This window comes from Ammospiza nelsoni, chromosome 2 (genome assembly GCF_027579445.1).
Source record: "Ammospiza nelsoni isolate bAmmNel1 chromosome 2, bAmmNel1.pri, whole genome shotgun sequence".
NCBI classification, from domain to species: domain Eukaryota; kingdom Metazoa; phylum Chordata; class Aves; order Passeriformes; family Passerellidae; genus Ammospiza; species Ammospiza nelsoni.
In genome coordinates, this window is record NC_080634.1 from 1,123,119 (window position 1) to 1,146,964 (window position 23,846).

Here is a 23,846-nt window from a genome sequence, read left to right on the forward strand (position 1 = left end):
GCCATAGGAGTGGCATCGCTCCCATCGCAATAGGACCACTATCATCAAAGCAAGATCACTCCAGTGGGAACGGATCACTCCCACTGGAGTGGGATCATTCCTGTTGGAACAGGATCACTCCCATCGGAATGGGATTGCTACCATCAGAGTGGGATCACTGCCACTGGATTGGGATCACTCCTGTCAGAGCAGGACCAGTCCCATCAGAGCTCCTGTTGCAATAGGATCACTCCCATCAGAGCAGGATCACTCCCACTGCAATGGGATCACTCCATCGCAATAGGATCACTCCCATTGGAGTGGGATCACTCCTGTCGCAATAATATCACTCCCATCGGAGTGGGATCACTCCCATCGGAGCAGGATCGCTCCCATCACAATAGGATCACTCCCATCAGAGTGGGATCACTCCCACTGGAGCGGGATCGCTCCTGTCACAATAGGATCATCCCCATCAGAGCAGGATCACTCCCACTGCAATGGGATCACTCCCATTGGAGCGGCCTTGGTGTGCACCCACACACAGGTGTGACACCCCAGCTCCCAGAGACGCTGCAGCCACGCTGCAGCCACCCTGCACAGGAGGGACAGGTGCTTGCTGTGACACATCAGCAGCCAACTCTGCACTGAATTCACATTGGGAGGGCAAAGGCAGCAGCACCCTTGTGCTCTGCCAGCGCCACCTGCACCCTGCCACAGCACGGACAGCTCGTCCTGCTACCCACAGCAATCCCTGGGCGTGCCACAACTCCCAGGAAAGCAAGAGCTGCTGCAGAGCAGCTTGCTGAAACCTTCAGACATTGCTGTAACCACTGGTGGGTTTTAAACCACAGAATCATCTCCTTGGAAAAGACCTCTGAGACCACCGAGTCCAACCTGTGCCTGATGCCCACCTTGTCCCCAGCCCAGAGCACTGAGTGCCACCCCAGGGATTCCTGGGACACCTCCAGGGATGGGCACTCCAAACCTCCTCGGGCAGCCCCTGCCAGTGCCTCTCCACCCCTTCCATGGGGAAATTCCTCCTGGTGTCCAGCCTGAGGCTGTTCCCTCTCCTCCTGTCCCTGTTCCCTGGAGCAGAGCCCGACCCCGTCGGGCTGCCCTGGGGACAGCCAGGAACTGCCAAACCTGCTGGGAGCCAGCCTGGGATGTTCTGCCTGGAACGGCACAGCCAGCCTGGCCAGCTCCGAGGGGAGGGGGTGGATGCAGGGATGGCATCTCCAGCAGCTTCAGGAGCAGCCATGAGCTCTGTAGGGCACAAAATGACGCTCCCCTCCTCAGCTGAGTCTCTTCTCCTTCCATCCTTCTGGCAGGATGAATCCCACCAGAATGGAGAAGGTTTAGGTCACACCTCAATGAGGGATGCAGCTCTGATCTCTGCTCCCTGTGACAGGGACAGGACCCAGGGAGCAGCTGGAGCTGTGTCAGGGGAGGATCAAGAAAAGGTTCTTCCACTGCCCAGGCTCCCCAGGGAATGGGCACAGCCCCACAGAGCTCCAGGAGCCTTTGGACACCTCTCCAGGGATGGATTGTTGGGGTGGATGTGCAGGGACAGGAGTGGGACTGGATGATCCTTGTGGGCCCTTCCAACTCAAGACATTCTGTGACTCTGTGAACCTTCCAGGGAGGTTCTGGGTCCCCAAATATCCATCTCACCACACAGCCCAGAGGAGAAAGGACTTTTTTGATCCCACCAGACCCAGAAAGGTCCCACAGCACAGCCCTTCTCTGTGGTGGAAGGAAGGCAGGCACAATCCAGGTCTGTATCCTGCTAAAGGTGTTTTTATCAGCCCTAATTAACATCCTGGGCCTCTCACACCCTGGCACACCTGCTAATTAGCAGGCATGAGTTAATATCATTTTTACAATGGATTAGCACTTGGTGCAGCAGAAAGGAGTCACTTCAGCCAGTGACTCAGCCTGAGCACAGAGCAAGGTGAGACAGCAGGAGCCTCTGCTGGGCTCACACAGGGCTCTGCAGACCGTATCTCCTTAACTAAGGCTTACTTTACAAAGCCAGGCTGCTTCAAAAATTCATGATTGCATCTGTCTTGTTTTCCACCTGCACACACAGGTGGCCTTGGAGCAAGTTCTGTCTCAGCACCCAGACAGGTGGGGCCACTCGGGTCCCTCTGCAAGTCACGGTGGCGTTCCTGAGGTGATCATCACCCCCTCTGATCAAACATCCTTCAGGACACGACCTGGGGTCTGCCAGCCACTGATCATCCCTCAGGAAAGCCCCAGGGAACACCGAGGAGCTGGTGTCCAGGCCAGTGCTGGTGCCTCTCCAAACATCCCGCAAGCACAGACGATGCTGGGCACACATCACTGGGACATTGGGAATCCAGGAAATCCTGAAAAAACTGCGACCCTACACACATAACCTGGCCTCCAAAGTGCCCCGTGGATGATGTGGCCAAGCCACGCACTGCTTTCACCCTGGAATCCCACTCCTGGTGTGGCCTGGCAGGAGCAAAGGGTTGGCACAGCTTGGCTCGGGCCAGCTTGCATTCAGTCATAAACTGAAGAACAAAGCTGACCTAGCTTGCACTGCTTTTTTGAAACCTCCACTTTCAAACTCTGTGAAGCAGCACCTCGCAAGAGGGCACTGAAGGAAAACCATCACACCACCATCAGAATTGTTCCTACCCCCTCAAATTGATGTCTAACACTGCCTGCCTTCACTTTGTCCAATAAAACCCTGCAAAGCACCCCCTGGCAATTACAGAACATTAATGCCATGGAAAATTATCCTGGGTTGAATGTATCCACACTCCCTGCTATCAAAAAGGTTTTCTCAGCCTCATGTTTCTATTTGGGATTAGAAAGGCAGTTGTGAAAGGCATGTATTGTTCACTCACAAATGGTTCCCTTTCAGCCTCCACAGAAGCCAGGTAATGAATTACAGGAGGGTTTTTCCCTATGGAGAGGTCAGCAGATATAGCAGCTCCTGGGAAAGCTGATCCCTGCTGTTGGGCTACAAGGGAGCTGCCAAGGCTCCAGGTGAGCTCCAGGGAGGGGACGGTGGCAGCGAGCCAGCACCTCTGCCTGCCAAACCCAGACAGGTGACAAGGGGCAGGAGCCGCCTCTGGGCCCAGCACAAGGTGCAATTTCAGGGTTTGCCTGGCAAATTGAAGGGTTTGGCTCTGCAGACACCCAAGGGACCCCCAAGGACCATCCAGCCCTGCACAGACACCCCAACAATCCCACACTGTGCATCCCTGGGAGCATTATCCAAAGGCTCGGCAGAGCTGAACAGAACAAGGCCTGCTTCCTTTTTCCATGGGAATGCTCAAGGAGGAACATTTTACTCAAGACCTCTAATGCAAACACCTCCTCCCATAGATTTTTTTAAACTAGGCAGTAGCTGCTGTCATTTCCACGCTGAGTTCTGACACACTTGCACCACATCCCTGCCAATAGTTTGAATTTCATTGGGAAAAGCAGCTCTGAGCAAGAGTGACAAGCTGCACGCTGCTGACGAGGCTGTCAAGGGATGGATAATGGAGCTTCACTGGAGCTGTCAAAACTTTTCAGCACTAAAAATAGGTATCACAAGCTTCTGGACTCGCTGCGCTGAAGCATTAAACACACAGGATATTGACACCCTCAGAGGCGCCCAAAGCCACTCACAGCTGAGTAAAACCAGCACTGTGCGATGGACAGCAAAGGCCCCTGAGTTGTACTTATGTGGAGAAGAGCAAAACAACACAATACAGGATGAAATCTCCTATCCATGCCAGCCAAAGCTGCACACACACCTTGGAACAGAACAGCTCAATATGGGATCCAAACCTGGGCACAGACAGAGAGAAAGGAAGGGAAAAGCTGTGAGAGGAACCCTGTGCCCTGTTATCCCAGTTCCAGGTCCCACGGAAAGGGAGGGCAGAGATCTTCCCATGGCAGCTCCTGCTCTCCTGCCCTTCATCCCTCCCCTGCCCCTGGCCAGCAGAAAGGGCTCAGAGCTGTGAGGGGACAGCCAGGGAGCACAGGAGGAGAGGGAACAGCCTCAGGCTGGGCCAGGCTGGACACCAGCAGGCATTTCCCCATGGAAAGCGTGGTCAGGGATTGGAATTGCCCAGGGAGGGTTGGAGAGCCCATCCTGGAGGTGTCCCAGGAGTTCCTGCACAAAAATAAAAGATGCTGCTCCACTGCACGTGTTCTCATTTTCAGAAAACAAGCTCCAATTCATTTCTTCTATTACAACCAGATGGTTTAAAAAGGAAAAAAAAAACAACCCAACAGATCTCCCCTCAATGTCACCTCAATGAAAAGCAGGCCTGACCTGGTTTCAGCCTCCCTGGCCCAAGCAGGGCACAGGGAGCACACACTGTTAACAGCTCTCCCAGGGGCCCTGAGCCTTTCACAGCCTGACCAAAGCCCCCAGGGGCAGCAGGGATCTGCACCTCAGTCCTGCCCACGGGGCCACAGCACTGCCTGTCACAGCTGACTCAGGGCTGTGGCATCACAGCTGGCACAGCTGGACCGGCCACACGTCTGTCTGTGCCTCACGGCCAGCCCTGCTCCTCCCTGCCTGCTCACCTGTTCTGAGCTGCCTTCAGGGGGCTTTTTCCCTCCTAAAACTCCCATCAACTCATTTAAGTGAAAGAGCAACACAACTGCCCATGAAAGTAAACGCTGATTTTCAACCCTCCCTGTTCATCCTCCCCTCGTTCAAAGCCATGCCACAACATCCCATATAAGTAATTCCATTTGCCTGTGTCTGTCTGCCAGCGCCGTGCTGCTCAGGAGGAACAAACCTCTCATTTCAAAGCACAGTTTGTGCCCATCTGTGCTCTCTGTGAGGCACCATGTTCCAGTGGGACACAGGGAGCCACTGGCACAGCAGCTGGGATACACCAAGATCTCCACCCCAAAGACACTCCTGGCTAAAAGGGAGGTGGGATCACCATCTCAGGAGAGGTTTTCAAGCCTGCCTTGAGAGGAGCCTGGCTTGGTCCCAGAGCTGATCCTGCTTTGGCAGGACCCCACATGTCCCTTTCCCTGACTGACACAGTGACCCCAAGCTCAGGGGAACTCCCCAAACAATTCCCAAATGCCCAGGGCCACCCATGAGGCAGAGATCTCCACCAGGGAGCACCTTCAAACCGTGACTCTTCTCCATGGCCAGCAGGGCAAGGAGAGCAGAGGCAGAACAAGGGCCACAGGAAAGCAAGGAGCAACTGGAGAGACATCTTCTCTGAACTGCAGTCTTGGGCTGTCTTTGAGTACCAGCACATTTAAAACAAAATAAAGAGCTCTTAAACCTTGTTCCAAGCTACTTTTTGGAGCAACCCTGACAGACACAGCTACACATTCACCTGAGGAAGGGCTGCTTTAGGGTCTCACCTGAGCCCCCAGCTCCCAGTGCCACTGCTGTGCTGTGATCCTGCCCTCTTACTTGTGCAAGAGTGAGGCTCAGAGAGCCACCGCTGCTCCGAGTGATGCCCAAGACTCAGAGTTCATGCACAGATTAACTTCTTAAGCAAGCTCAAGGGCACAGACCTGCTCCCTGTTACTGGCAAAAGCCTTGCATTCTGAAAACCACAACAGTTCCACAACTGCTGATTGCTTTTCCTCATTTGTACTTTATTTTTTTTTAAAGTCCTGCCTGTTCCTCCTACTTCTTATGAGGCTTTTCAGTATTTGTCTGTGACTTGAGGGCTAAAGCCAGCTTTGGGATTAAACACAACATTTGGGAGGGGGACTGCAACGCTGCCTGCTGTCACTGCTCCAGCTCTAAGAGGCATCAGGGCACATCCTGCCCTGTGCAAGTCTGTGACCAAAGCTGTTTTCCCTCCATTCTGTCCCCCACACGCACACAGACGTGATTAATGCACAGGGCAGTGCTGGAGAGGCACTGAAGCTGCAATAAATGGGCAGGGGGAACAAGAACTCAGTGCTGCACAGGAACAGAGCAGCTCAGTGTCAGGGCCTGCACTGATTGCCCAAAAGCAGAAGTGTGCTGAGGCATGCCAGGAATGCTGGGCTGGGTCACTTGCAGAAATGGCTTTGATAAGGTGGCCCGCTTCCCCCAGAGAGCCAGGCTGGGCACAGGAGGGAACTCCCAGACATGAATAACCCTGTTCCTCATTTTGGGGCTCTGCAGAAGCGCCTGAGCTGAGGCCAGGCCAGCTCACAGGGTGTGAGCATCCCTCCCCTCCCACTGCAGCAACACCAGCTCAGAGCTTCCTGCAGGAAGCAGAAAGGCACAGGAAAGCCCAGGAGGTCCCTGCACCTTCCCCACCAGGGGATCCAGAGCCTCTCCAGGAGGAGCCTCCTCTTCCTCCCTCCCCCTGGTCCTTAGAGCAGCTGTCCCCTGGGACATCAGCCTGCAGGAGAAGCTCCAAAAGCCACAGCAAAGCAGCACAGCCCCACAGAGGGCAAGGAAAGCTTCAACCAAGGGTGTCCATCAATTCCTGCGCTGCTCTGATGGCACTGCTGGGAAACAAGAGAGCCAGACAGGCTCCAAGACAGCTCCTTCCTCCACAGGGCTCTCCAAAAATGACCACAGCAGGGCTGCCACATCCTGCCTGCCTCTTCCAGCAGCCTGACTCCCAAAACATCACAAATTCATTCACAAATGCCAAAATTAAAAAAAAAAAAAAAAAGGGATTAAGTTCTGTGTCAGCCATGGAAGAAGCACCAGGCTTCAGGGCAGCAGCCCCTGTGGCACGAGTCAGTATTTGATACAACAGAGAAAAGGGAAGAGAAATGGAAAGCTCTCCCATCTTCCTGCTATTTTGCCTTAAATGCACTGTAGTTTATGTCCTCAATAAAAGCCTGTGCATATCTTCCCAACTTAAATGTGGATTGGAACCTCGGGATTACTGCCCTGGCAGAATTAACGTATCAGACATAAAAACCATAACATTTCATTATCCATTGTACAGCACGTGTGCTTTCCCCTGGGAGACTGGAAATATCACCAGTTTCACTATCATTTTCTGCTAACTGGCTGCCCTGCCACACGTTCACACAGGGGCACGCTCACTCTGATGATAGAGCAGTCCTCTGGTGTCATCCCTCTTCCTTTATGATGCTGACATTTTTTTAAATCCTGTTTTTCTCTTCTGTTTTTGTCTCTGCGCTACAAAACCACTGGGCTGGAAAAAAAAAAAAAAACTTACTCTGGAACAAAAAAACAGCTCCTATTTGTGTGGCTGGAAACACACCATACCCTGATGTCTGGAGCAAGGGTAGAAGGCAGCACAGAGACAAGAAAACCCCAAACACAACAGGGCAAGAGGACTCAGACTCATTTATGGGCACTGTGGTCAATGGTGAGGCACTGAAGGACAGAATCTCTCCCCTCTGCTGTCCAAACTCCCCGTGTCCTCCCTCTCAGTGCAATTCAGAGCTGTGCACACACACAGATTTGTCTGAAAGGCCACAACAGGGGCAGCACACACAGAATGCCCCAGGGGTGAGCACACGGTGGTCAATCTGCAGTGAGCACACAGAAATGTGGGCAGGGGCCAGAGAGCAGCCTCTGGGTCACCCTTGCACTGCACCTTCCAGGCTGCCCCAGGGAATCCTCCTGTTTAATCAGTTCTGTGTCTTTGCAAAGATTAGCGACCAACTGTCCCCATTTAGTGCTGCCGTGGTCTGTCAACATTCCTGGACTTGCTGGCTTGGATAAAACACGCGGCTCCTGGCAGGGGCTCTCACAGAAACATTTCCCTCTGCATCTCCAAGAAGCCTGGATGTTGTTATTCCCAAAAACCCCTGTTTTATTGCCAAGGGACCCCTCCTCCTGCTCTGCAGGCTGGGGGCTCTGCTCCAGGACAGGTGAGCAAAGCAGGAGCTGCAAACACACACACCTTCACCAAAGCCACCCGGCATTACTCACATGAGGCTGGCACAGCAGCAATCAGGACGAGAGGGAAACATTGGCTGTCCCACGGCGCTCCTGGAATAAGAAAATGAAAAGGTCAGCTTGAAGCACCCACATGCGCAGAGACGTTCAGCTGTGACCCCCTGAAACACACTCAGAAACACACCCCAGCAGCCAGGCTGCTATCACTGACACACCTCGACCTGTTGGTGCAGGGGGGCAATAACTCAAACCCCGATTGCTCCTCACGGGATTTGCCAGAGCCACAAAAGCCAACTGAGGCAGTTTCCCTTGGCCCTGCGGCCGGTCAGCCCCAGACACGATGGGTGCAGGAGCTTTTCCCTGCTCTAAAGCATCTCTTTGCACAGCCCTTGGCTTCAGCTGCCCCTGAGCTGCAGCTTTACACAAAGCTTGGCTCCCACTTCAATGCTCTCAGCAGAATTAGGGTTAGTGCGGATCTCACAGAGCAACCTGGACGCACTGGCAGAGGTCTCAGGTAGCAAAATTAACGTATTTATGAAATAAAGCCCCGGAACGCCTGCACAAGCAGCGAAAGGTCACTGATCCCCAGCAAATACAACCCCCAGACTGCCCAGGATTGGAAGCATGAGGGCACTGACAGCTCCCATCCAGCAGAGATCTCCTCTGGCTCTCCCCTGCCCAGGGCCTGCTGACAGCTCCTTATGGAAAATGCTTGCTCTCCCACACCAGGGGATGGGAAGAGCAGGGCATCCCTGGCCAAGGCACCACTGAGCAGCTCTGGGCATGATGCAACAGCATCAGACACCTGCCAAAGGAATGAGCCAGCTCCGACATGCCCTGCTCCAAACCCGCACGGCAATTCCCATTCCACAGCAGCAGCAGCTTGTGCTGGGGCTTCAACCCTCTCCAAACATCCATTTCCACAAGGAAAATCCGTGCCCAGGGCTTCAGCAACACACCTTGTAATCCCTGTGAACGATGTCAGCCTCCAAAGCTGGGAATTCACTTTGTTCCTGGGGATCAGGGAATTTAAAATGTAAGAATTTGGCATGTCCTGATGGGCTTGGTAACCTGAACCCCGGGAGGAAACACCTGCTCTGTTTTATCCATCCATAATTCCATGGCAATGGCCTTTTGCTTGGACAATCCAGCTGGGAAAGAGGGGAGGGAGCTGCCAGGAGCCAGCAGCCCAACCCCACACAGCAAAACACCTCCAAAATCCACCAAACCCAACGTGAGTTCCTCCATCCAAACCCCTGCAGGGAGACCCCATCCACCCCAGCAGGGATTTGGGGTCACAGCTACACCTCCCCTGTGCCAGCACAAATTTCCAGGTTTTCACGGAAAATTAAATTTTCCAGGATCTCACAGGGAAGAAGAGGCGCAGCCAGAAAAAAAAAAAGGGATTTTCATCCAAAACTCACCAACAACTGGATGCAGCCATTATCCCAGACATCTGCTTGGTGGAGTCACACAGGATGAAGCCAGGACCTGTGCACCCAACACTGGTGGTGCCCAAAAAAACCCTCCTCCAGCCAGCAAAATCCTTCTCCCAGCCCAAAAACAACCCTCCTCCCAGCCCCTGTCCCATCACAATTCCTTCCCCAAGCAGCTCCCTGGGACATGAGGCATTCCCCCCTGGAGGAGCACAAGGATGGACAGATGGCTCAGGATCACCCTGCTCTGGGAGAGGCAGGAGCTGTGCTGTAATTCACACTGCATCACAGCCCTCTCAGGGAGAGAGAGCAAGGCCAGACTGGGCAGATAAACCCAGCTCTGACAGCTCCTAAGCTTAGCTTAAAGCTGCATTTCAATAATACGTGTGCAGAGGTTTTAATGCATCTCTTGAAAGGTGAGCAGAAAAACAAATCAAAGTGTTGCTAAAACCATTCAATTTTCCCATATAAACTAACAGAAGTTCAGCTGCAAGATCTACAAAGTGTTTTTATTTATTGTAAGGAAAACCTGTGATACCCAACCACCCTGAGGTCAGAGCACTGATGTTTTCTGCCCCAGGAGCTCCAGCCTTCCCAGGGATCCGTTTTGTGTGATCTACAAAAGCCTTTTCTTCCCTTTTTCTGCTCACAGGGAAGCCCAGCATCCCAACAAGCGCTGCAAATCCCCAGTTCTGTCCCTGATCTAACGTGGCTCCACAGCCTGTATCACCCTGCAGGACATGTAACCCCAGCTCAGCAATCCTATTACAGCGCTCCCAGCATTTGTACAGCACAGATTTAGCTCTCAGCTCTCCACTGCTTTATCTCTTCGTGGCTTTGCCAGGGCAGAAATCAGCTCAGGCTGCAAAGGGGTGATATCGAGATGCTTCTCATGGTTTTGGTGCAAATCTGGGGGGAAAAGCTCATGGAGCTGCCGTGCACCCCCCCAAGGATCCTGGTGGCTGCAGAGGTGACGTGTGACAAAGAGAGATGGCCAAACAAACCAAAATCGGCAATCAATCCCCAACTCCGTGTGCCCTTGGACTGCTGTCCCTGCTGTTTTCAGCAAACTGAGCCCTCCCAGGGCCCGGCACACACCCAGGTGTTGCATCCAGCACTGAATGGACAGAGCTGAGCCACAGCAGCCCTGCAGCTCCTCAATCACCATCCATCTCCTCCATCAGCACTGGCACCCAGCTCCAAGGCTGCTCTCCCTTCCCAAAATGCTCCCGCCAGCTCCCTGTGCCTTGCCCAACGCCTCTTAGCTCACATCACACCTCCAACACCTTCCTCAACTCCTGCTTTACTCACTGGCAGCAGCCCAAAGGCCCTGGCCTGGCCAGCAGGACACTGTGGGAGCATCAGCCCAGCTCTGGATCCTGCTGAGAGGCTGGCACAGCCCAGGGAGCTGCCAGGGCTCTGCAGACACAGCTGCACTCCCAGGGCTTTGGGCTCATCCTGCAGCACCAACTGGGATGGACGTGGAGGGGCAAGGAGGGACGAACACAAATGGCTGTGCAGATGTGCCAGTGAGAGCAGGCTGCCCAAACCCACAGCAGCTCGGGTCTGGGGCATTGAAAAGTCATTTAGAAGAAATAAAACCACCCTGCCACTCGAGGATGTTTGGAAACCTTTCCATTTTCTTGGAAAACAGGCCAGGGGAAGCAGAGAGAGGTCACGGGCAGCCCCACTGAAGCTCTCACAGGAGTTCCTCCTCTCCTCCCCTCCAAGGCCAGCTCCTGCTTTGGCTTCCAAGGGGCCATTCCCAGGAACTCCCACAGCTTCACCCTGCAGGGAAACAAAACCCTATGGCATTCCTGGGAACGATCCCAGCTCTCTGCTCTGGAAATCATCCCCTCCCCACGCTGCAGCCCCTGAACTCCCCTGGCTGGGCTGAGGTGGGGCTGCTGCAGCCCTCACCCACCCCGGCCCACCCTCCGGCATGCCTTCCTCCTCCTCCTCCTCCTCCTCCCTGTCCACGTGGCCTTTGCCAGCAGCCAACAAGCCCAGCCTTTGTCCTGCCTGCAGTGCCCTCTGATCCCTGCAGTGCCCTCTCCCCAAGCACTGCAGAGTTCAGGAACTTTTCCCAGAGAGAAAAGTTGATAAAGCAGCCCTTGAATGTGTGCTGAGTGGCTTTGTTTCACACAGAGCTCACACCTGGCTGCAGACACCAGTGACTGGGACACTCCTCACCTGTCACCCAGCTCACCTTTGGTGACAGAAAACCTGCTCTGGGGGTTCTGCAGCAGCCCACGGAGCAGCACAGCCTCGCAGCACTGTCTGCTGCCCTGAATTTGCTTCCACAGGAGTGGAATTTGCTTCTGCAGGAGCTGCACATCAAACACATCCAAAAAGGAAACCTGCCCTCTGCTTGCACCTCAGCTCTGCCCTCCAGCCAGCCTCTCTGATGTGCTGCTGCCCTCTCATCACTGCTCCTTTCCCCCGGTCCTGTCCCTGGCTCTGGCCTGCAATTACACATCAGCAGGAATGTTTTATCAGTGCCTGCCCCTCTCTTGTCCTCCCTGAGAGCCATCCTTGCCCTGCTCTGGGAGCAGCACAGCAGCACGTGTATAAACACCTCTGTTTATACACACACACACACAGGAACGCTGCTGAGCGCTTCCCGAGAGGGAGGTGGGCCCAGAGAGCTCCTCTAACCTACACAATCCCACCACGCTGCCAGCTCCCTGTAAACACAACCGTGCAGGCTGGAGCTGCTCACTTGGCAGCACGGCACACAGGTCTGGCAGCTCCCTGTGTCCCCTCTGCTGTGCCACTTCCCTCCCCAGAGCCAGCACAGCTGACACAGCGCCCCACAGGTCTCTCTCCATGCTCTACCCTGCCAATCCTCCTGTGAGGAAGGAGAAAATTGCACCTGCTCAGGCTCAGGAGCATCACCACAGTGTAACGTGCAGTTATTGCAGCACCTGGAAGAGCGGGATGGAGAAGGCATCACTGCTCAGAAAAACACTTCATGCTCTTCCCTTGGCCCCCTGTGCTGTCTGGCAGGGAAGGGAGGCCTGATTTCTGCAGGCAGGCTGTTCCCACTGAACCTTTTATTTTATTTTTATTGTATTTTTATTTCATTAAGCCTGCTCCCAGCCCAAGGTGCCCGTGCCTGCCAGTGTTACTTCCCAGAGGAGCAATCCTGCCCTGCAGAGTGAGGAGCTCCGAGCCAGCAGCAGGAGAGGGATGATGCTCAGTTTGACAAGGAGGCTGTCAGTGGGCTCTGAAATGTCACTCCCACACCTCACAGATGCACTTGGCTCATCCCTTGCTGCACAGCAATGTACTGGAGCTCCTTTTGTAACTGAGACAAAATGTTTCACCAGGCTGGAGCTTTAATTTGGGCAAAAACCTCTCCGTCCCTTTGCCTTGAAAGGCATTTTAATTAATTGTCTTGAGCATATTTCAACTGTTCCATCCTTTCTCAAGACATTTTTCCAGGGACAAACCATGTCCTTAAGTAAAACCCATATGGCACCAAGCTGAACTTTAAAAGCCCCAAAGCAACACCAAAAAAAATGAACTGATATTTCAAGCAGGTGGATCCTCCACCTCTCATCATCATCACTGTCCCTGCCTTTGCCAGAACTTCTATCTGTGAATAACTCTGGAGGGATAACCAGGACCAATGTCGGTATCATGGCAGCTTGTTGTGCAACAAGCATGTGAGATAAATCACAACTGGAACGACAGGAAAAAAAAACCCCAAGTGAGAGGAGACACCAAAAACCCGTGGGAGAGAGATAACACCAGTTCCACTGAGCTCTGGGATCTAATCTTGCAGAGAGCCCATCCTTTCAGCACCAAAAATAATCCATTAGATGAGCTTTCCTTTTCAGCATCCATTTTCAGTCCATGTAAAAACTGTCCCAAAAAGCACCAACCACTGCCATCTCCACATCCTCTCCAACCCTTCACATTTCTTGCTCCAAATCCAGGTGGAAAAGGAGGGAAGCCCAGCTACATAGCAGCTCAACTTCAGTCTATCCTGAATCCTGGATAAATGAAAATGTGGATGCAAAAGCCAAATTTACCCCTGAGATAATATTTCTCTCAAAAATAAAGTTTCCATTTTCACCCTGTGGCAACTCCAGCTCCCCTCCTTGCCAGTCCCTGGAATTCTGACATTTTCCAAGGGCCCAGATCCATATATCCATGTGCTACTCTTCAGCTCCACCAGATAAACACACCAGATTTGCCTCCTGGGGCTGCAACAACACTCTTTGCTCCATCACACAGAGTTAAAAAGTGAACCCAGGTTGGTTATTCATCTCAAAACTAAGGCAATGGTCACTTTATCCTGGCAATAAAATCAGCCTGTCCCCTGTAAACTGCTCTCCTGCTTCCACAGCAGGCTGAATTTTCTTGGTGGAGAAAACTGGCTATTCACAAATATTCCCAATATATAAAATATTCCTATTGATCAGCCCATGGGTTGGCTGCTGGTATTTGGCTGCAGAAAGGAAGACGAGCACACCCCACACCAAACCCTGTGCACAGTTGTTCTCCTCCATTACACAAACACTTGGCAGCCTTCCACTGTCAGATTGATGCACTAAAATTAGCTCTCACAATTGCAATCAATTGCAACAATCAAGCATGAGTAATTCCAGGGAAAGGAAATTTAAAACAAAAATAAAGAGGTGAGCGTGGCAAACAATGCCAGAGCCCTGCAGTGGCTCCTCCATGGCTCCAGCCCTGTGTCCAGCAGAGTTTTCCTGCCTGTTCTTTGCACGGTGCAAATACCAAGTATAAACTCATCATTCTTCCTAGCACCTAAAAGCCAATTGAAACCCAAGCACACTGAGAGCATTTGGGATTATTTCATATTTTATAAGACAGTATTTACACTTCCAGTGCAACTGTGAGTGATAAAAGTCATGCACAAAATGTAGGAGTGGAATCAAGTTATCTAAAATTCCTCACTGTGAGTTTGCATCAAGAGCAAAAAAACATTTAGGGAAAGATTTTATAAAAATATATATGAGCTACCTGGGATAGTTTTAAATATAGATGGCTAGAGGAAAGGATCTGGAGGAAAATGAAGCTGAAAATCAGGAACGGAACAGCACACCAGGCTACAGAACACCCTCCAAAAGCAATGGAAAGGTAATCTTGGCCAAAAAGCTTTGATGGGTGCAAATAACTCAATAACTATTTAGTGCAATGCAACAGATGACCACTGAACAAATGTCTGTAAATGTGCAACATGGAAATGCAGTGACATCCCAAACACAGAGGTGGAGAGACAGGGAACAGCAAAACAGCCACACTCCACAAGAACCTTAAACCATTTCCCGTGCTGCCTACCACAAGAACAAACAGCAGCACGTGCTCCCAGAGCAGAGAGCCCTGGAATCCAGCAGCAATTGCAGCCAGGCAGGTGCCAGGCACAAACACTGCGACACACGCGGTACTCAGGCCGCAATGGCATTTCCCTGCCCTGCACACGGCCCGTCCATCCCTGCTCCCCCTGTCCGTCCCACCCAGCACAGTGACACAGCTGCGCCCCATCCCGAGCCCCAGAGAGGCCGTGCCACCCCACAACAGCGATTCTGGGCATCTCTCTGGCTGCCAGGGCCAGCCCCCGGCGATGAGCACGGGGTCCTGTGTGCCAGCCGGGAGAGGGGGAAGCGATGGCGAGGAGGGATGAGTAAGCAGGGGAACGTGAGAAACCAAACAGAACGCCAGCCTGGGGAGGAAAACATGCTCGTGGCTCCCCCTGGAACCAACCAGGCAGCCCTGAGGCAGAGCTGGGCTCACACAGCCCTGCTGCACTGCTGCTGCACTGCTGCTGCTGCACTGCTGCTCACCAGGGACCCTGCAGGGCACACCGGCAGCAGGCACTCAGCCCTCAGCTGCTCACCAAGGCTCCTGCAGAATCAGGAAATGGCTCCAGATGCTCAAAACCCCACAAAAAACTGATGGATCGGGTTTCTAAGAGCTGCAGGCATGGACAGCTTCTCATTTTCAAAATTACACCAGCCCTTACACATCTGGATAGTCTTAGGCAGTTTACAAAAGACCATGACACTTCTCTAGGCATTTCCATCTCTTATTTTGAGTTTTCAGCCCCAAAAGCATCTTTAGAAAGTTAACAGGGCAAGGATGGTAAACAGAGGACAACACATCACTCCATTCCATTTTCCCCACAAACACAGAAAGAGACTCACACAATAATCTCACTTCTAAATAACTCCGTTTTGAAAAATGAGGTTTAAACACCACTGAAACCTAAGACCATAAAGAGAAAAACATATGTGCACATGGACTTAAGAAAGCAAACAGCTTTCCAAAACAGAGCTCCTCTGACACACTCCTAAGGAAAGTGGTTTTTATTTAAACCACCAGCAGCTGAAGGGCAAGGGAAGGACTCCAGCACATGTCAGCAACAACTCCCACTCCACACAGGCAAAAACACTGGCTCAAAAGTGAATTAACTGCTTTCTAAGCTGCTGAGATGCCATTAACATTACTATCTATATATATATATATTTATGTGTCCACGGGATACTTGTACAGGAACACATCCACTGATCACAATTTAGGGCTTTTCTAAAATAACTTCGGGGAGAATCTGGTCATGGGACATCATCCTTGTATAGAAAGGACTAAAGAGGAAGAGATGCTGAAATCCCCACAGCCAGGAGAGCCAACTTGACTGACAGAGACCCTTGGTGTGGGGAGGGCAGTCCTCATATAAAATGAGGAATTCCCAGCAAGAAAGGTAAATATTTTCATTACATAGTTACTCAACAAAATTCTCTCTCCCTAATCATGGTAGAAGAAGTGATAAAAAAAAAAAAAAAAAAAAAAACAAGAACAATATCTCAACAATTAATTTTTTTAGAATACAACTGAAGTTATTCGGGAAAAATATACCCCTTCTGCAAGAGCCCATTATTTGCTGGAATTCATTACAGCAAACAACGCAGAAAATTCTCTTCTGCCAAAACCAAAGCAAAAGAGATGCCTCCATTATCATGGCACAGAACTGCTGCATTTTTCAAGATTTCTGACCATGAATGTACTGGAAAAATATTGGTACAGGTGGAATCTGATGATACCGTGCATCCACCTGAAGTTTCTAAATGAACAGGGCCACAGGAGGATTCCCTGTACAGGGAGCAGAGGGGCTGACACAGAGCCGGGCAAGGACAGTTCACTGTGGGGACTGCAGCAAAGCTGGCAATGCTGGCTCCTTCCTGCCCAGCAAATCTGGCAATGCTGGCTCCATCCTGCCTGCCCAGCAAAGCTGGCAATGCTGGCTCCATCCTGCCTGCCCAGCAAAGCTGGCAATGCTGGCTCCTTCCTGCCCAGCAAATCTGGCAATGCTGGCTCCATCCTGCCTGCCCAGCAAAGCTGGCAATGCTGGCTCCATCCTGCCTGCCCAGCAAAGCTGGCAATGCTGGCTCCTTCCTGCCTGCCCAGCAAAGCTGGCAATGCTGGCTCCATCCTGCCCAGCAAAGCTGGCAATGCTGGCTCCTTCCTGCCCAGCAAAGCTGGCAATGCTGGCTCCATCCTGCCCAGCAAAGCTGGCAATGCTGGCTCCATCCTGCCCAGCAAAGCTGGCAATGCTGGCTCCATCCTGCCCAGCAAAGCTGGCAATGCTGGCTCCATCCATCCTGCCCAGCAAAGCTGGCAATGCTGGCTCCATCCTGCCTGCCCAGCAAAGCTGGCAATGCTGGCTCCATCCTGCCCAGCAAAGCTGGCAATGCTGGCTCCATCCTGCCCAGCAAAGCTGGCAATGCTGGCTCCATCCTGCCCAGCAAAGCTGGCAATGCTGGCTCCATCCTGCCTGCCCAGCAAAGCTGGCAATGCTGGCTCCTTCCTGCCCAGCAAAGCTGGCAATGCTGGCTCCATCCATCCTGCCCAGCAAAGCTGGCAATGCTGGCTCCATCCATCCTGCCCAGCAAAGCTGGCAATGCTGGCTCCATCCTGCCCAGCAAAGCTGGCAATGCTGGCTCCATCCTGCCCAGCAAAGCTGGCAATGCTGGCTCCATCCTGCCCAGCAAAGCTGGCAATGCTGGCTCCATCCTGCCTGCCCAGCAAAGCTGGCAATGCTGGCTCCATCCTGCCCAGCAAAGCTGGCAATGCTGGCTCCATCCTGCCCAGCAAAGCTGGCAATGCTGGCTCCATCCTGCCCAGCAAAGCTGGCAATGCTGGCTCCATCCTGCCCAGCAAAGCTGGTAATGCTGGCTCCATCCTGCCCAGCAAAGCTGGCAATGCTGGCTCCATCCTGCCTGCCCAGCAAAGCTGGCAATGCTGGCTCCATCCTGCCCAGCAAAGCTGGCAATGCTGGCTCCATCCTGCCCAGCAAAGCTGGCAATGCTGGCTCCATCCTGCCTGCCCCAGCTGCTTCCCTGTCTTCTGCCCCTCAGCATCAAGGCACTGCTGGGTGTTCTGAGCAGGGCAGCATCCAGAAACCACAAACAAATCCCAAGAATATCCACCCCACTAATCCCTCACACCAAACATCATCAGGAACAAGTCCAGGAGAAACCTTTATAGGTCAGGGAAGGGAAGCCCAATTTGGTAAAACCCCCACCAGAGCAAGAAGTTCAACACTTGTTTTACCCAGAAATCCCATTGGTTTCCACATGCCTAAGAAATGAGCATGGCCAAAGTGCTAAAGATGTTTTAGGAAACTTTCTGGCTGGACTCTGCTTGTACTGAGACAGGAGGTCACAACAGACTCCGGCCCAGAGCAGGAGATTACACCCACAAACAAACCCACTGGTGGCTGCAAAAGCATCACCTCAGCTCCCATGCTGGAAGCCCAGGCAGCACAGCCTGGGAGCTGGGAAAAGAACAAAATTAAAGACAGAAGCCTTATAAATGCCATTGCTCTGGAAATTTTGAATTTGAACAGAAAAATAAACATTAGGTTTGTTGTAGCTGATGATGACTATCAGCACATCAGGGGTTCCACGGCTTCTCCATCATTATGGCCAAAGCATCCTGCCTGAAGTGCAGGAGTTCAAAATGCAGAACATGCTGATTGCCAGAGAGAACGCTGCAAACAGGGAGTGACAGGGACGCACTTCCAGCACTGAAAAACTCCATCCATCAGCACTTCCATTCCTCAGGCACATCCAGATGTTTCACCAAGCTGGATCTGCACTCCCAGCTCTGAAAGCATGGCAGCCTGAGGAGCTGGGGATCTGGCTTGGCAAACTGCAGAGCATCCCCCAGAGGAATCCTTTTCTCCCTCTCCTATTTGTACACAGAGGAAGAGGAGGCAGCAGTGAAGGCTCTGCTGGGCTGTGTGAGCATGGCCAGCACCTGCACAGGCCCAGGGAGCCCCAAATGCTCAGCAAAAACAACATTTTTGTGGCCTCTCCACGGATAATTAGCAACAGAGCCCAAAATGTCAAAACCTGACTCTTAATTACCGACGGCGGCGCTTAATGACTCCAATTACAATTTCCACTGATTTCGGAAAATTGGATTCTCCACTACAGTTGCAGTGTTTAAATGAGTTCCTTACCTTGCTCGTGGTAATTACACTCTGACAAACTCATTTCAAATACAGTAGAGATGTCTAAAATACTACTTAAAAATGGTGGGGATTTAAGAACAAAACATTGCTTAAGGTTCCCCTTTCCACATTTTTAATCACATCCCTCTCAGGACCCAGGAATGCAGAGGGTTAAAAGATGAGAGGTTCAAAGGTCAGTATTTTGTCATAATGCCACCAAAAGAACGTTCTACAGGTAGGAAACAGTTGAATTTCTGTGATAGAAACTCACTGTATCACAGAAAGGGAAATCCTCCTTTTATCCCAAAGCCCCCAGAAGTGCTCAGAGCCACAGAGGAGCCCAGCAAATGTATTTAACAAATATCACATTAAAATATCACAACAATATCACATTAAAATTGGTATTTTAGGGCTCCTATGATACAGAAAGCGGTGGTTTCTCCACTGCTTTTTATTATTATCTTTTTAGCCTTTTAATATTATCTTTTTAGCCTTTTAGCCTAAGTATCCTTTCTGGATTCCTTAGTATAGTTTCGTATAGTACTCTTTAATATAATATAGCATCATAAAATAATAAATGAGCCTTCTGAGAGCATGGAGTCATGGCTGAGGGACAGAACACAGCCCTGGCACAGCTGCTCCCTGCAGTGACACCTTTTTATTCTGCTCTATTCTGGTTCCTGTGTTTCCCACATATCCATTCCTCAGCAGTGGCTGTAGGATTTGATGTTCACACATGGTTTAAAGAGGTGCCTGTTTAATGTTCCCTACATGTAAATAACTGCATGCTGCTCCAGTCCCTGCTGAGCAAGTGAAGGAATTAGATTATCAATCTCCAGCACAGAAACGTGTCAGGTTGCTTTTTATCTACAAACACATTAGGGCTTAGTAAATGTAGCCCAGTGTATCTCCCTTTTAGCCACGAACTCCCATTGTTTTTAATGAGCATAGAAAGCAAACAGAAACTTTTTTCTTCCCCTGTTTTTTGGCTTCTCGCTCCAGGAGGGGCTGGAGCATGTCCAGGGCAGGGAGTGGAGCTGGGAAGGGGCTCAGCTGGAGAAAAGGAGGCTCAGGGGGCACCTTGTGGCTCTGCACAGCTCCTGACAGGAGGGGACAGGGATAGGAGGAGAGGGAACGGCCTCAGGGTGGACATCAGCATTAATTTCCTCATGGAAAAGGGTTTTAAACACTGTCAGGGGCTGCCCAGGGAGGTTTGGAGTGCCCATCCCTGAGGTGTCCCAGGAATTCCTGGGGTGGCACTCAGTGCTCTGGGCTGGGGACAAGGTGGGCACCAGGCACAGCTGGGACTGGATGGCCTCAGAGGTCTTCTCCAGCCTCAGTAATTCTGTGATTCCCCCATGGGATAAAGTGGAAACTCCTGTCCCCTCCATCCACGCTCAGCAGGAGTCACTGCAGGGGCAGCCAGCTCCACCTGGAACCAGAACCAACCATCATGGAACCAGGGGATGGAACCACGGGATGGAACCACGGCACGGAACCACGGCACGGAAGGGACCCTTGAGCCCAGCAGATGCAGCCCCTCCTGGGCAGGGACCCCTCCCACAGAGCCAGGAGGGCCAACAGCTGCATTTCCAATGTCTCTGCTTTCCCTGCAAACCAAACCACGCTTCTCAGTGTAATTTATCATCATGGCTGACAGAACTCATCTCAAATCAAAGCTCCCAGGCCAGGCACATGAAAACCCTTTCTGTTTCCAGCAGGGAATGCCACGAGGAGCAGCATTAACATACCCACATTTCCAGCCTGCCCAGTATCAGCAACCAGCACGGAGAGAACCATCTTTTGAACTTTCCCAGGCGGAGGAACACTCTTTAAATAAAGGGGAGATACACAAGCCCTTGCTCAGCTGGTCTCCCTTCCTTACTGAGCCATGACAAACCACAGCACACACCCCGACACTCCCAGGCTGTGCAGAGCCAGGAAAGCGGGGCAGAAAGCTCTCCCTGCACGCCAGGCAAACATCACACAGCCACAGGAAAATGGAGACCACAACCCACAAAGTGCCACCAAAAGGTGCCAGGGCTGCCCCTGCACCCACCTGCCCGGGTGCTGGGTGTACAAACCCATCCCTGGTGGCAAATGAATGGGCAAACCCAGGGAAAGGCTCAGAGGGCAGAAATGAGGATGCTAATGAAGGAGGCAGGAGGAAGGAACAAACCCTATCAGCAGATAGCCTGAAACTGGGCGTTAATTCAATTTACCCAAATGCAGTCCGAGGCATCGAGCTTGGGCAGAGCCTCTCTGTGCTGAGGAGTCACTGCAGTGACTGCAAGAGCTACAGGACCCAAAAGATGCAGAAGGAGGATGGAAGGAACCCCAGAGCTGCTCAGGGCTGCCTTGTCCTCCCCATCCCAGCCCTGATGAGGAATCCTCGCCCAAATCCAGCCCATTTCTGCTGACCCCAAGCTCTCCTGCAGCAGATGATGGATGCTGCCCACCCCAGCAGCCTCTCCTGGCACTGCTCTGCATATTAATGGTCCCTAATGACACCTAAAAGCCTCTGCACAGTCTCACATATGGATTTTACCACTTGGGCTGGAGCCATAAAGAGCCAGCAGTGGCAGAGTGTGTTTAATGGCCAAAGCCAAGCAAGGAGAGCATTCATTAAGACACCACCTGACTCCTGTGCAAAGGGGCATTGAGGTGATTTTTGTCCTGGACCAGTGGTGGGAGGTGAGGAAGGTGATGAGTAATAGCAGAGTGAAAGGCACCTTTAAAATATGCATTTAATAAGGGAATAAGTCTACTCAGGAGAAGCAGGGGAAGGGGGAAATGGTCAGGGGAGTGAAGGAAGAGAGTGATATTGTCAGCTTTGGGCAGTGATGGGGGATTAGAGCTCAGGAACATAAATCACCTCCACACAGGGCTCCTGGAATGCTCTGTGAGCTGCTCCTCACCCCTGAGATCAGCACATGACTGGGGGACAGGGCTGAAAAGGGGGTTAATTAACAGAGACGCAAACAGGCAAGAGACTGCAGGAGCTGATGAGCCAATGCAAGTAAATGAGTTGGCAGAACAGCCCTGGTATCACATCCAGCACATGCAGGGCTGCTCCCGTGATTGAAATTCCCACTGGGTGCTCCTGCAGCAATGGGCAGTGCTGGGACACTCACTGGGGTAAATTAATTTATTGGGGTCAGTGAAAGCACAGCCCAGACACCTCCTCTTCTACTCTGGGCTGCCAGGGACCTCCTCACCCAGAAATCCAAGCACCACCAAGGACTCGGGAAAATAATCACTCTGCCAAATAAATACAGAAAAATGCATTCACCAAGCTCCTGAGGCATTGGAGGAACAGTGCACCAACACCCACACAGGTGACCAGAACAGAAATCCCATCCTGGAGTCCTTCCCCATCTCTGCTCCACAGCCAGACTCCCTGTTTTCCACACATTTTCCACTCTCCTGTGCAGATAGATCTATTTCTGTTTGTTTGTGAAGTCACATGGCCAGGGGAAAAGCACATGTCAGACACAGAGCATGCCTGTGTTACTCATCCAAAGGTTATTTAATGCTTTTTTGGTAAGATATCAGTGAGGAATAGAGACTTCAGGCTGGTTCCAGGCCCTGAAACGTGGTGCTCATGAGGTCAGAGCTACAGCTGATACAGATTTCCTTCCCACCAACATCACCCCCAGGTTGGAGCTGAGGCATTCCGGGCTGCCCTGCATTTTTAACCTTCATTAGACACAATTGTTAATCACTGACCCATTCTCCAGCCTCCCTCGTTGCTAGGAGACCCCTTTTGGCTCCAGATTCTTCTTAAAGCTGGTTAAGAAATGGCCAAAAGTCAACAGAGAGGGGACTGAGACCAATGGGGATGGATCTTGTCAAAGTGAGAGAGGCTCACCCACAGCCCTGCCTACCCAGGGTGTGAAATCCACAAAAACCACTCAGCAGTGACACCTGGGGACCCTTGCAAGCTCCTGTGCCCTCCAGGATCCTCTGGATGTGCAGGGAGGGATCTCGGAGCTCCAGGAACTTTTACCCTCTGGCAAACTAAGAGTGCAACATCCACAGTGCTCCTGGGCCAGCTACCTCTGCTTTCCCCTCTCTTTGGGACCATTGTAAGCAACACGTGCTGTGTTATATAATCTCAGGGCAATCTCCTCCTGCTGTACCACCCTCTCATGCACAGCCACTGGGCTGTGACTTGATTAGCTATAGAAAATAAAAAAAAAAAAATCATTTCTATTCTATGGAAACCAGCAGCTAAAATGCTACACATTCACACAGAAGCAACACTGAGCAACCACATGAACTGCTAAGGGAGGACTGAACGAAAATTCAGGCTTGGTGAGAACAGGAAAACACCAAGGCTCTGCTTTTTCTGCCTTTCCTTCTTTTAACTACAGAGTGGTGCCGTGGGCTCAGGCACAGCTGGAGTGACTGGTGTGACCAGCGCACACCAGAGCTCTGAGACCAGGTTCCAGGGCAGCTGAGCATTGCAGCAGGAGCTGTGGCCACGTGCCAGAGGGGAACTCCAGTGCCTCAACACGTTCCTGTTTGCATGGACTGCTGCCGGCTCAATACATCGATGCAAACATGCTTTTTGGGGTTTGGGGCTTTTTTAAAGTTTGTCTTTAAACCCTCAAGAAAAGTTTAGCACAACCTTACATGTCCAAGGCCAGGCCGGACAGGGCTTGGAGCAACGTGGGCTAGTGCAAGCTGCTCCTGCCCAAGGTGATCTTTAAGATCCCTTCCATCCCAAACCAGTCTGTGATTCCCTGATCCCATAAAATATTGGGCTACATCACCCAAACTACAAAGGCTTCCACTTGTGCCTCTCTTTTCCAGTCACATATCATAATCTCACCAAAAATGAGCCCAAACTACAGCACCAACGTTTTATGGGTACCAAGCACAATTTTGTAAACATGGGGAGAAAGATCTGGACAGCCAGAGACAACAAACAAACAAAATGCAGAGAACTATAAGGATCAAGAGGCTGCCACGGAATTATGAGCTTGGAAAAGAAAGGATTAAGCAGGAAGAAGTCACCCAAAAGCAGAGGGCCCTGTGAGTAATCTGAGCACTGGTGTTTGGATGCTTTTTGATAGTGTGTGATAAAGGAACGCAAACCTCA

The 23,846-nt window shown here is 51.7% G+C and overlaps 1 protein-coding gene across 1 annotated transcript in view; it reads right to left on the reverse strand.

Annotated features, from left to right (window-relative positions):
• TIAM1 (TIAM Rac1 associated GEF 1) overlaps nt 1-23,846 on the reverse strand; it is a 143,345-nt gene that overhangs the window by 100,545 nt on the left and 18,954 nt on the right. Inside the window, exon 2 of the mRNA XM_059466330.1 lies at nt 7,850-7,909. The gene's annotated coding sequence lies outside the window, so the exon portion shown is untranslated. The remainder of the gene's footprint in view (nt 1-7,849; nt 7,910-23,846) is intronic.